The following is a 12,309-nucleotide window of genomic DNA, read 5'->3' as shown; positions in this document are numbered from 1 at the left end:
ATCATCATCATCATCATCATCAAACGTCTCTTTTCCATGTTGGCATGGGTTAAACAGTTTGACAAGAGCTGGCAAGCTGGAGAGTTGCACCAAGTTCCATAGTCTGTTTTGGTTTGGTTTCTGCAGCTGGATGCTCTTCCTAACACCAACCATTTACAGAGGGTAATGGGTGCTTTTTTACGTGGCACCATCATCAGTGCTTTTTAACCCATCACTTAAATCACAGTAAGCAGGTTATTGCATAACATATTCAGGAGCATTGAACCAGAATTGCATAATTAATTCCAAGCAGACCTTAGTATGGATATTAAATAATATCAATGATTATATTATACGTTTATGTACACACAAATGTAAAATGGCACATGTGATTTAGTCTTGGAAAAGAGTGTTAGAGACTAGTATTAAAAAAAATGCAACAAACTCTGAGTGATGTCAGCAGACTGTCTGACACAAGTGTTTTGTATGTAATTTCCCCTCTTCAGTCACAGATAATACCCTGGACATCTGGAGCTAGCTAGGAAATCATACTGAAATATTGATGTCTGTAGATGATATTTGAATCAAGTGTTTTTAGCAGAGCATATTTAAGGAGAAGTTCTTTAAGGAGAAATTCTCCAAGACGAAATCCCACAATGAATGCCACTCCATGTTTGTGAGTACAAAAACATTACAAATGATGAACAATTGCTATTTTGATCTCTACTGTTTCAAGTACATATACTGTATATATTGAATTAAAGAAGGTACAAAAGTTACTGCATTTAAATGATCTGTATATGATTGCATGATATTAATCAAAATGTCAGAAAACAAGGCATTCTTCTAACCATTATAAAATACCTACAAGATATAGTGAAATATCACTTATTTTGAGAAATCATTCTATTGATCTATTTATCTATAAAGAATCTTACTGTTTAAAGCAGTTGAATACTAATTTGAAATGATAAAGTGAACACTAGTATACTTGATATGATAAACTGGTATATTTTAACTAATTAAAATAATACCCTTAGGGTTGAGAACAATGATTTTTAATTGACGATAATAATTGATGAAAAATGTCAGGAGAGACTCCACTAAGAGTTAATTGAATATGAAATGTAATGAAGAGTAGTCTGATCTTTAGCAGTGCAGTGACATCTTTAGGCAGGTTTTGGTCTTACTAAGCTTCATAAATCAAACAGCTTAATCATGCAGCTTAAAATGTTGAATCCAAAGTCATAGGCACCCTTGTTTTCTTGCTTGCTGTTATTTCATAGAAAGAGTAAAGTAGTGGTATGACCCGAGATAGAGTGCTGAAATAAATGTTCTCAGAATTTAGTTAAGTCCCTTTCAGATCAAATCTTGCCAAGGATGACTGTTTCAGTATTATTAGTGGCAATAAAATTATTGTCTTGTATTATCAATATGCCATAGAAAGAAACTTATAATGTTACTAGTGGCATGAGATACTTTTGGATCAAACACCTTTAGTTTATAAAGGTGATCAGTGTCATAAAGATCAATAAATTAATGCTGCTATACAAGAATAATCAACACTTGCAGAACTAGTGGAAATTCCACAGTTATTTTGTTGGAAGTTCAAAGAAAACTATGAAACAAATTCTTTAAAAAAAAATTTTCTAATTTGCTGCTTTCGATTTCTAAAATGGGGTAAAGTCCACCTAGGTAGCACTGAAGGTGCAGTCTTAGAGATGACATCTTTCATCATCATCAACGTTTAACGTCTGCTTTCCATGCTAGCATGGGTTGGACGATTTGACTGAGGACTGGTGAACCAGATGGCTACACCAGGCTCCAATCTGATTTGGCAGAGTTTCTACAGCTGGATGCCCTTCCTAACGCCAACCACTCCGAGAGTGTAGTGGGTGCTTTTATGTGCCACTGGCACAAAGGCTGGTCAGGCGGTACTGGCAATGGCCATGCTCAAAATGGTGTACTTTATGTGCCACCTGCACAGGAACCAGTCCAGCGGCACTGGCAACAACCTTGCTCAAATGTTTTTTCACGTTCCACCAGCACAAGTGCCAGTAAGGGGACGCTGGTAACGATCACACTCAAATGGTGCTATTTATGTGTCACTGACACAGAAGCCAGACAGCTGCTCTGGCAATGATCATGCTTGAATGGTGCTCTTAGCGCTCCGCTGGTACAGGTGCCATCACGAATATTTCTTTTGTTGTACATTTGTTATTTCTATCTTGAGAGTTATTATTTATTATTCTTAATTGTTATGTCGAGAAATAAACAATATTACTTATGGAAAGAAATTGAAGACATTCTCATCATCTTTATCATCCTTTTACATCCGTCTTCCATGCAGGGATTTGTTATAAGTTGGACAGATTGTCAGAGATGAAGTCAATTCTTTAAAAATTACTGCCATTATACATGACTTGGAAGACTGTGTCCTGCTCATACACTCTGCTTTTACTATGGTTTCTACAGCTGGATGTTCTTCGTGACACAGTGTATTAGGTGCATTTTATCATGCCCTCAATATTACAGAAATTGTCATGTCTTTGGGTAAAGTAAAGGATCCTCTCAGTCCTATTTTGCTGCTGCTGCTAATTTGGAATCAGTTTCCAGAGTGCACTTGGTGTAGTTTATGGCAGCACCAGTTCTACTGAGGTGACTTTGTATCGCACAGAAGATAGAGTCTTCATTACTCCATGTTGTCTCTACTCATTCAAGGCAATGTAGCCGACAGAGGGAAGATAGAGTTGGACGAGAGTGAGAAGGTGAGAGAAGTGATGAACAAACTGAGCAATCAGGATAGAAGAATGGTGGAGGAGAGAGAAAAAAAAAACAGTACAAGAAGTAATGGAAGAAAGGCAGTGATGGTAGCTTCAAATTTACTGGTGGATGTTTGTGTGTGAGAGAGATAGAAAGAAGGAGGGAGGGAGAGAGAGATAGAGAGAGTGAGTGAGTGAGTGAGTGAGTGAGTGAGTGAGTGAGAGTGAGTGAGTGAGAGAGAGAGAGAGGGAAAGAGGGAAAGAGGGAAAGAGATAGAGACAGACGAGCAGGTGATGGATAGTCTCAGAGATGGATGTAGTAAGAACATTGGATGTCAATAAGCGATTTGAGGAACGGAGGGTGATAAATAGCAGCAGAAAAAGGTGATGATGGAGAGTATTGGTTACAAGACACAGCTGATGCAATTATCACACAAGAATCAGAATGTGAATGTGAGAAAGAGAGAGAGAGAGAGAGAGAGAGAGATAGAGAGAGAGAGAGAGAGAAGAGATGGCAAGATTCGTCTTCCATGATGATATGGGTTGGGTGGTTTGACAGGAGCTGTTCCCTTGTCTGCTTTGGGTTTGGTTTCTACAGCTGAATGCTCTTTCTAATGCCAACCACTCTACAGAAAGTACTGGTGCTTTTTACATGGCTCAAGCACCAGTGCTTTTTTTTTTTTTTTGTCGCACCAGAATGGGTGCGTTTTCTGTGGCACCAGCACCAGTACTTTTTCTGAGTGGTACCAGCAACAGATTCCATTTTCAAGTAAATTTTAATAAGAATGCTTTGTCAAAATATTAAGTATATCCGTTAAGAACATTTTAGATTCTAAAATATCTTATTTAACAATAAACAAAACAAAAGAAATTAGAAGCTACAAATTCTATTTAAATTTTCATATTTCTGTTAATGTAGAAGTTGTCATGTATAAAGCATTATATACTTGATAAGTAACATTCATTTCCAGATACACTATTACACAAACAAGTATGGATTTTCAAAATAAATGTTGTTTACAGTCTGGCAATATATGTGTGTGTGTGTGTCTGTGTGGAATGTATTAGGTTATATTTATCATTACAGTGCAACACTTGAAGTAAGTAATGATGAAAATAGCAACTGCAACATACAAGCATATATTTTATAGAAATTTCAAAATGCACATAATTTTCTGTTATCCAGATAAATATTTATATAAAGAAAGGTCAACAAAGTAAATTGACTCAATTTATATTCAAAGTTAACATTAAAAAAAAAAAAAATCTAACAAATTATAAAAAAAAATATGCAGTTTTCTTCTCTTTGAACCATTGTTTCAGATCCAATGTAATCTTACAATAGAATTAGTTGATTGTTTAAGTTTTGGCAAAGTTGTCAGAGACTGAAAATAAAGCATGGATAATATTTGTGCAGTCCAATATAAATGTGAAAGCAAGTTTTGTTCAGTAAGAAACACACATTAATTGTGGATGTTGAAAGTGTTTACTAAGCTATTTGATGTCACTAAACATTCAGCTACAAGGTGGTGATTTAACGGAGAGTGAACTAGTTCTACAAGGGAATATCAGACATTATTAATCATATCATGCACATGCAAGTTTATATGTCACAAAACATTGTTTTGTGGAAGGGAAAAAAAAACAACCCAAAACATGTTCATGTTATGGTTACTGCATTGAAATGAAAGAACAATGTACAGGAAAGAAAAATGTTGTGCAATGAAAAACAATTCACATTGTTTATTAAAGAAAATATCTGATATATGTCAATAAAGAACATTTTTTTTTATAGTTCATAAAACAAAGTGATACACTTAATTTTCTGTTTTGAATTATTGTCAACTATTTATAAATTTTATAAGTAAAGGGAAAACCAGGAACAAATATTTATTAAATTAGATGAATTTAAATTTTAAAAAAAAAAGTTTAAAAACATAAGATTTTCAATGTTAATTCTCTAAATGAAGTATTAACAGTAACTGCACGATAAAGTGTAGTATATTGCCACTTAAGTGTGGCTGACCCCTAGGGGTGGATGTTACTGTTGCTTTTAGCCCCAGGAGGACATCTCCTCCAGCTGGCTTATCGACACACGACTGTGTCCTGTTTGCCAAGGGTAGTTATCCCTCTCACCGCTGCAGATGTTGGTGAGAGGGATAACTACCCTTGGCAAACAGGACACAGTCGTGTGTCGATAAGCCAGCTGGAGGAGATGTCCTCCTGGGGCTAAAAGCAACAGTAACATCCACCCCTAGGGGTCAGCCACACTTAAGTGGCAATATACTACACATAAGATTTTCACTAGCAACAAATAACTTACTTCGTTTCTAAGACCTCTTTAACTAATATAATTTACTTTAAATAGGTTCAATCGCTTGGAGTAGCAAAGATTATATATATGAAATTTCAAACTTAATAATTTTCAGCCTTAGTATGATTCAAACTACTATCAATATGAGCTCTGTCGGTGCTTTCAGATCAGGTTTGGTATATCATGAACCTAAGTTGTTCTATGTTAGAAGAGTAAGGGGCTGGCTAGAAATATTTGCTCATTTTAACTGCTTCAGAAAAATCTGCTAGTAAACCAAATGCCAATCATATGAATATTTGGTGAGGTTGCTATTGTTGGCTTAGGGTTGCAAAGGCTTTCAAACAAAGAAAATGTCTTGTAACCTGTGAGCTTGAAAAAGAATGTTATTACTGTCAGATAAGGAACACAACATTGATCTCTTTGATGGGTTAGAGAATAAGGAACAGAATTTAAAGCAAAAAAAAAAAAACAAGATATCAATTTAGTTATTGTTGGCAGCAAGGTTCAGGGTCAAGCTCTTCATGACATGTTCACAACACAATCAGATGCCACAGAGTTTATGGAAGCTGGAGATATCTATACAGGCTAAAAATTAAAGCTGTGAAAGGTACAGGCAGTGTCTAGAGGGGGTGATCATATAGATATGATGAATTTAGGACAATTTGCAAATTAAACCTCTAAGAAACAATACCATATATACTCATAGATAAGTTGCAGGTATTTACTCAACAAGCGAATATATAAAACCATGTACTGGGCTTGAACTTCCCAGCATGCACTAAGATATATACACATACACACCCTCAGGAATTGATTGCATATATAAAGCAGGTTGATCATGTCATTACTCAGCCTATATGAATATCAGTGCAGTAAACAAACATATGTAAAAGAGATCTTGTATGAAAGATATGCACAGCTTTCTATTGGCCGACTGTAATAAGGCAATGCTCATGAGATGCTGCATGTATTGCCAGTCAATAAGTAAAGGTAATTTAAAAGCATGAATTAATCTGACAATTCCAGGCATGTAGCAAAGAAACACATTGCCACAGTGTCTATAGTTGCAAGACTTTGCTAGACTGTATTGGCAATGATTGGGATTATTTCAGCTAATTGTTATTATTTTTTTTATTTTTTAGTTCTTATTTAAATACAATAACAAGCAAAGTTGTAAAAAGCATCATGTTACTTATATATGGGTTAAAAGCTGAAGCTGAAATACTATAAACACAAAGAGGGTGCAACTTATGTACCTCTGCAACTTATACATCAGTATATATTATATATTTTGTTGAAGACTGATCTAACAAGTTAAGAGATAAAATGTTTACATAAGGTTAAATGCAAATTATGAATGGTATGCAATGTAAGATAACCAGTATATATAAAATAGTATGAAAACAGATATCTTGCTGTATACAATATTGGATCTTGTTTAATGGGTTCTTAACGACATAAAATGTAATTAGAGGTGTGATAATTTATTCACTCTATATTAATATAATAGGGACAAATACAAAATTAACTGTGACACATTTGGTCTTGATTTGAATGTAGATAAATAAAAAGGGAAATTTTGATTAACCAAATGTTAATAAGTTGATGGGACACCTAATTTTTTGGTTAAAGTTACTAATAATAAGATTATTAATATAAAATTTATAATAGAACTTTCTTTAGATGACTGATCGATAATTTAATAAAACAATAAAGGGAAACATGAAAACAATGGAAAAGAAAATGTTTTAAGTATTAATTTAGCTCAATGTCTTTCAAAGGGGGTTACTAAAATTAAAAAAATAAAATCAAGATTCATAATTTATAAGATTTCTGTTGAATGTCACCAACAGTTTCTTCTTCCTAAAATACTAGAAAAAAAAAAAGGAAACGAGGCTCATTATTAAGATGGCTTTTAAATGTAACCAAAATTTAAAGACTGGAAACTCGTATAAAGTGAATAAAAGCAACCATAAGTTGTGGATTTGTCTTCCAATTGGCCTATTTTGAACTTAAAAGGTAAAAGAAAACTGCTTAAAACAAAAGAAAATTTTTGTTGCCATTGATTAAATATCTTGAGCTTAACATCCATTCTTTCGTAGATTCTGGCTTTCATATTACAGAAATAATCAAGAAAGGTAAATGGATTTACTTAACAAAACAACCTTCTGTTAATTGTGCTTCAATTAAAAATCATCATTATATTCATTGTTCTAATATCCACTTTTCCATGCTTTTGTAGTTCAGATAGAGTTTACTGAGGCAGATTTTCTATGGCCTGATGTTCTTCATGTCAGCCAGATGCCCCTCCTGTATGGCCAAACATTTTCTCATGGCCAGACATATTTTCACAGAATATCAGAAATGAAGAACATTCATTTACAACAGTCCCACAATGTTAAGACAAACAGACACACATTCATGCATACATATATATACAACAAGCTTCTTTTGGTTTCTGCCAACCAAATCCACCCACAAGGCTTTGGTCAGCCTGGAGCTGTAGTAGAAGACACTTGCACAAGGTGCCATTCAGTGGGAGTGAATGTGAAACCAACTAGTTGGGAAGCAACCTTCTCGACTACACAACCAAGCTACAGCTATCTCTAGCCACAGTTTAAGAATTGTAGCATCAGATTAAGCACAAGGTCAATTAATCTCAAAGACAGGATATCTATCTGCACATTTCAGAGAATGTTATTTGATAAAAACCTAAAAATATGTAACCTTTTAATCTACAGTTCCTTCACCTCCTCTCATACCTAGCTAGCCTAGATTTTTTTTACCTGTTGCTGCTTCAAACACCTGTCCCTTCACCTAGAATACCATCAGCTGACATAAACCCAGGTCATCTTTCCATGTTACAGACCACTTTCACCTCCAAAATTTCCATCTCCATTAAATATCAGCAATTGTTTACTGTCATCAAAATCATCATTTAAGTCTGTTCTCTATGCTTGCATGGTTTCACAGGATCTGCCAAGGCCAGGGGCCCCTCCAGGCTCCATAATCTATTTTGGCTTGGTTTCTACTGCTGGATGGACTTTTTAATGCCAACCACTTTATAGAGTGTACAGGGTACTTTTCACATGGCACCAGCACCAGTGCCTTTTAAGTGTTAAGGGATGAAATATAGGCGAGAGGATAAAGTTGGTGGGAGGTTGGCTGGTCATTGTTGGACAACCAATGCAACAATACTGGATCCTTTATACCAACGGCTTGCTATTTTAATTCTCCAGCTCATTTCCACTGTTCATTTTAACGGAATTTATATAACACTATGGTACTTCCATTTCTTGGCTTATTTGTGAGTAACAGTTAATCTTTCACATAACCACAGCTGTTCCTACTAGTAAAAATATTCAACATAGGTACAGGCGTCGCTGTGTGGTAAGTAGCTTGCTTACGAACCACATGGTTCCGGGTTCAGTCCCACTGCGTGGCATCTTGGGCAAGTGCCTTCTACTATAGCCTCAGGTCGACCAAAGCCTTGTGAGTGGATCTGGTAGACGGAAACTGAAAGAAGCCTGTCGTATATATGTATATGTGTGTGTGTGTGTGTGTGTGTATGTGTTTGCCCCCCACCAACATCGTTTGACAACCGATGCTGGTGTGTTTACGTCCATGTAACTTAGCGGTTCGGCAAAAGCGACCAATAGAATAAGTACTAGGCTTACAAAGAATGTCTTGGGGTCGATTTGCTTGACTAAAGGCAGTGCTCCAGCATGGCCACAGTCAAATGACTGAAACAAGTAGAAAAAAAAAGAGTATACTTCCCTCAAAACACACACACACAGCAATAAATACATACACATGCATTTCACTTTCTCTATTATGGCACGTTTCACCATAAACCCACCCACCCACTCATAAACTATGACATCTAGCATGGGTTGGATGATTTGACTGAGGACTGGTCAAACCAGATGGCTACACCAGGCTCCAATCTGATTTGGCAGAGTTTCTAAAGCTGGATGCCCTTCCTAACGCCAACCACTCCGAGAGTGTAGTGGGTACTTTTACGTGCCACCGGCACGAGGGCCAGTCAGGCGGTACTGGCAACAGCCACGCTCAAAATGGTGTATTTTACGTGCCACCTGCACAGGAGCCAGTCCAGCGGTACTGGCAATGACCTTGCTTGAATATTTTTTCACATGCCACCGGCACAAGTGCCAGTAAGGTGACGCTGGTAACGATCAAGCTCAAATGGGGCTATTTACGTGCCACTGGCATGGAAGCCAGAGAGCTGCTCTGGCAATGATCACGCTCGGACGGTGCTCTTAGTGCTCCACTAGTACAGGTGCCATCACGATTTTGAGGCAAAAAAAAAAAAAAAAAAATGATGATTACTGCTTCACCATTGTTCCATGTCCCAGATAATACAGCTCAATTTAGCAGTTATTCAATCATCATCTTCCTATTTTTAGCATGGTGTCTATTGGCAATTTGCCTTTCTTAACACCTAGTTCTTTACAAAATGTACACTGATATATGCAATCTTGTTGCCACCACTAATGATAATTATTACTATTTTGGTAAGGAAGAAAGTGGAACATTTACATAAGTGTTTTCTCTACTGGCGTAGGTTGGACAGTTTAACTGAGTTCTGGAAAGCCAGCAGTTGCACCAGGGTCCAATCAGATCTGGCAATGTTTCTACAGCTGGATGCCTTTCCTAATGCCAACCACTCCAAGAGTGTAGTGGGTGTTTTTTATGTGCCACCAACACAGGAGCCAGTCAGGTGGGCTTGGCATTGATCACATTCGGATAGTGCTTGTTACGTGCCACTGGCACAGAGGCCAGACAGTGGGTACTGGCATCGGCCATGTTTGGATTGCGCTTTTTACGTGCCACCGGCATGGGAGCCAGTCAAGCAGACTTGGCATCAACTATGTTTGGATGGTGCTTTTTACGTGGTAGTGATATTGGAGCCAGTCAGGGGGCATTGGCTACAGCTACAGTATTGGTTTTACTTGACTCAACAGGTCTTCTCAAGCATATCATATCACCCGACACATCAGAGGTACTCTTGTATTTAATAAAAAATTAAATCTTTATTTATATCTAAATTTAGAAACTAAGAATATTACATTAATGACATTGTAACCATTCCAACAATAGGATACATCATCATCATCGTTTAAAGTCTGTTTTCCATGCTGGTATGGGTTGGAGACTGGCAAGCCAGGAGGCCACACCAGGCTCCAATCTGATCTGGCAATGTTTCTAATGCCAACCACTCTGAGAGTGCAGTGGATGCTTTTTACGTACCACCAGCAAAGGAGCCAGTCAGGCAGCACTGGCATGGACCACACTTGGATGATGCTTTTTACAATTCCATAAACCTATTTCACGATAATGATACTTAAAAAAGAATATGTAAAAAAACAAATCAAATGATACTTGCAATGAGTATAATGATCATAACTAGCATTAAGCAAAATACTTATTTTTTTAAACTGCATTATTCACCAGAAATAATTAAACTTAGATACAAAATGACTGGCAATTACATGGTTGGTCTCCACAAAGCTAAGAAATCAGAGTCTTCCCCTTTATTTTCTGATATATCAAAAACCTTTATCATTTAAAATCTTAGAACAGTGACACATTTTTGGTGAACCAAGTCTGACAGGTAAGTTTAACCCAGTTAAAACTTTCTTTACTATGCTTCAAAATAATGAAGAATAGGGGCAGGCGTGGCTGTGTGGTAAAAAACTTGCTTCCCATTCACATGGTTCTAGATTCAGTCCCACTGAGTGACACCTTGGGCGAGTGTCTTCCACTGTAGCCCTGGGCTAACCAAAGCCTTGCATGTGGATTTGGTAGACAGAAACTGAAAGAGGCCCATCATGTATGTGTGTGTGTGTGTGTGTGTGTTTGTCTATCACCACTTGATAACCAATGTTTGTGTGTTTACATCCCTGTAACTTAGTGGTTCAGCAAAAGAGACCGACAAAATAAATATTAGGCTTTAAAAAAAATAAAGTCTTGGGGTTGATTTATTTGGCTGCAGTCAAAATGACAGAAACAAGTAAAAGAATAAAAGAATAATTAAGCTGATTTTTGGAACATAAATTAATGTGACATTGAAATTTAAATGAGGGAAGTTCGTAGCATAGAACCAGGATAGTCTTGTGCAAGTTGGTATCAAAAACATTGATGTATCATTGTAAAATATCGATTGTTGGGGATAGGCTCTGCTAAGTGAACTGTTCTTGAGGCACAACATGAAAAAAAGATTTTGATGATAGTCAACTCCATTTCATCTCCAAATTATTTTTAATGAGAGAGTGGTATCAGCAAAATCTTCAAAAATAGGAATAAGACGTTTTTATTTTGTAAAATTTGTAACCAGTTCATTAATACATACATGTATATAACATAATATATTATATGATATATATACAATATCATAATATATATAATATAATATATATATATTATAATACATAATATTATATAACAATATTATATAATACATAATATAATCTTTTCTACTCTAGGTACAAGGCCTGAAATTTATGGGGACGGGGCCAGTTGATTAGATCAATCCCAGTATGCAACTGGTACTTAATTTATCGACCCCAAAAGGATGAAAGGCAAAGCTGACCTTGGTGGAGTTTGAACTCAGGACGTAAAGACAGACGAAATACCACTAAGTATTTTGCCTGGATTGCTAACGTTTCTGCCAGCTCGCCGCTTATAATATATATATATATATAATATTATGTAATACATATATATGCACATACTTTTCCATTACTGGTTGGATTAAATTTAATGGGTGCGGTTGACTAAAATATAGTGATATTCAAGTACGTGAAACGGAAAACTGATGGCAACAAATCTTGTGTAATTAGTTTGATAAATAAATTCCAGACTGGTTATTTACAGAAAAAAAAAAAAGAAAAAAAATGGAAAGGAAAAAATATTGATGGTGACAAAATATGTTACAATACTCTCTACAAACTGTAATACTATAATTTAACATAAAAGAAATATTAAAAGGAAAATATATAAATGATGATTATCTAATAAATACTAGTTCTGAAAGTGTGTGTGTACATAAATTGTATGATCAGTCACCAGCTGACAGAGAGCAACACCTCAGTTTTCGATTGAACATTTTGCTGTTATTGTTGTTGATTTCTGTCAAAAAAAACTAACCAAGATCATTGGCTGTCCATGCAAGCTAGCATCTCTTTCATGTAAGTTTTATATAAAAGCAAGTACAGAAAAAAAAAAAAAAAA

General features: G+C 36.0%; 1 protein-coding gene across 4 annotated transcripts in view; it reads right to left on the bottom strand.

Annotated features, from left to right (window-relative positions):
- Window positions 1-12,309, bottom strand: part of LOC106869469 (endophilin-B1) — a 164,395-nt gene that overhangs the window by 52,237 nt on the left and 99,849 nt on the right. The window lies entirely within an intron of this gene.

The sequence above is a fragment of the Octopus bimaculoides genome, chromosome 2 (genome assembly GCF_001194135.2).
Source record: "Octopus bimaculoides isolate UCB-OBI-ISO-001 chromosome 2, ASM119413v2, whole genome shotgun sequence".
Lineage (NCBI taxonomy): Eukaryota > Metazoa > Mollusca > Cephalopoda > Octopoda > Octopodidae > Octopus > Octopus bimaculoides.
This window is presented reverse-complemented; position numbering and strand designations above follow the sequence as displayed.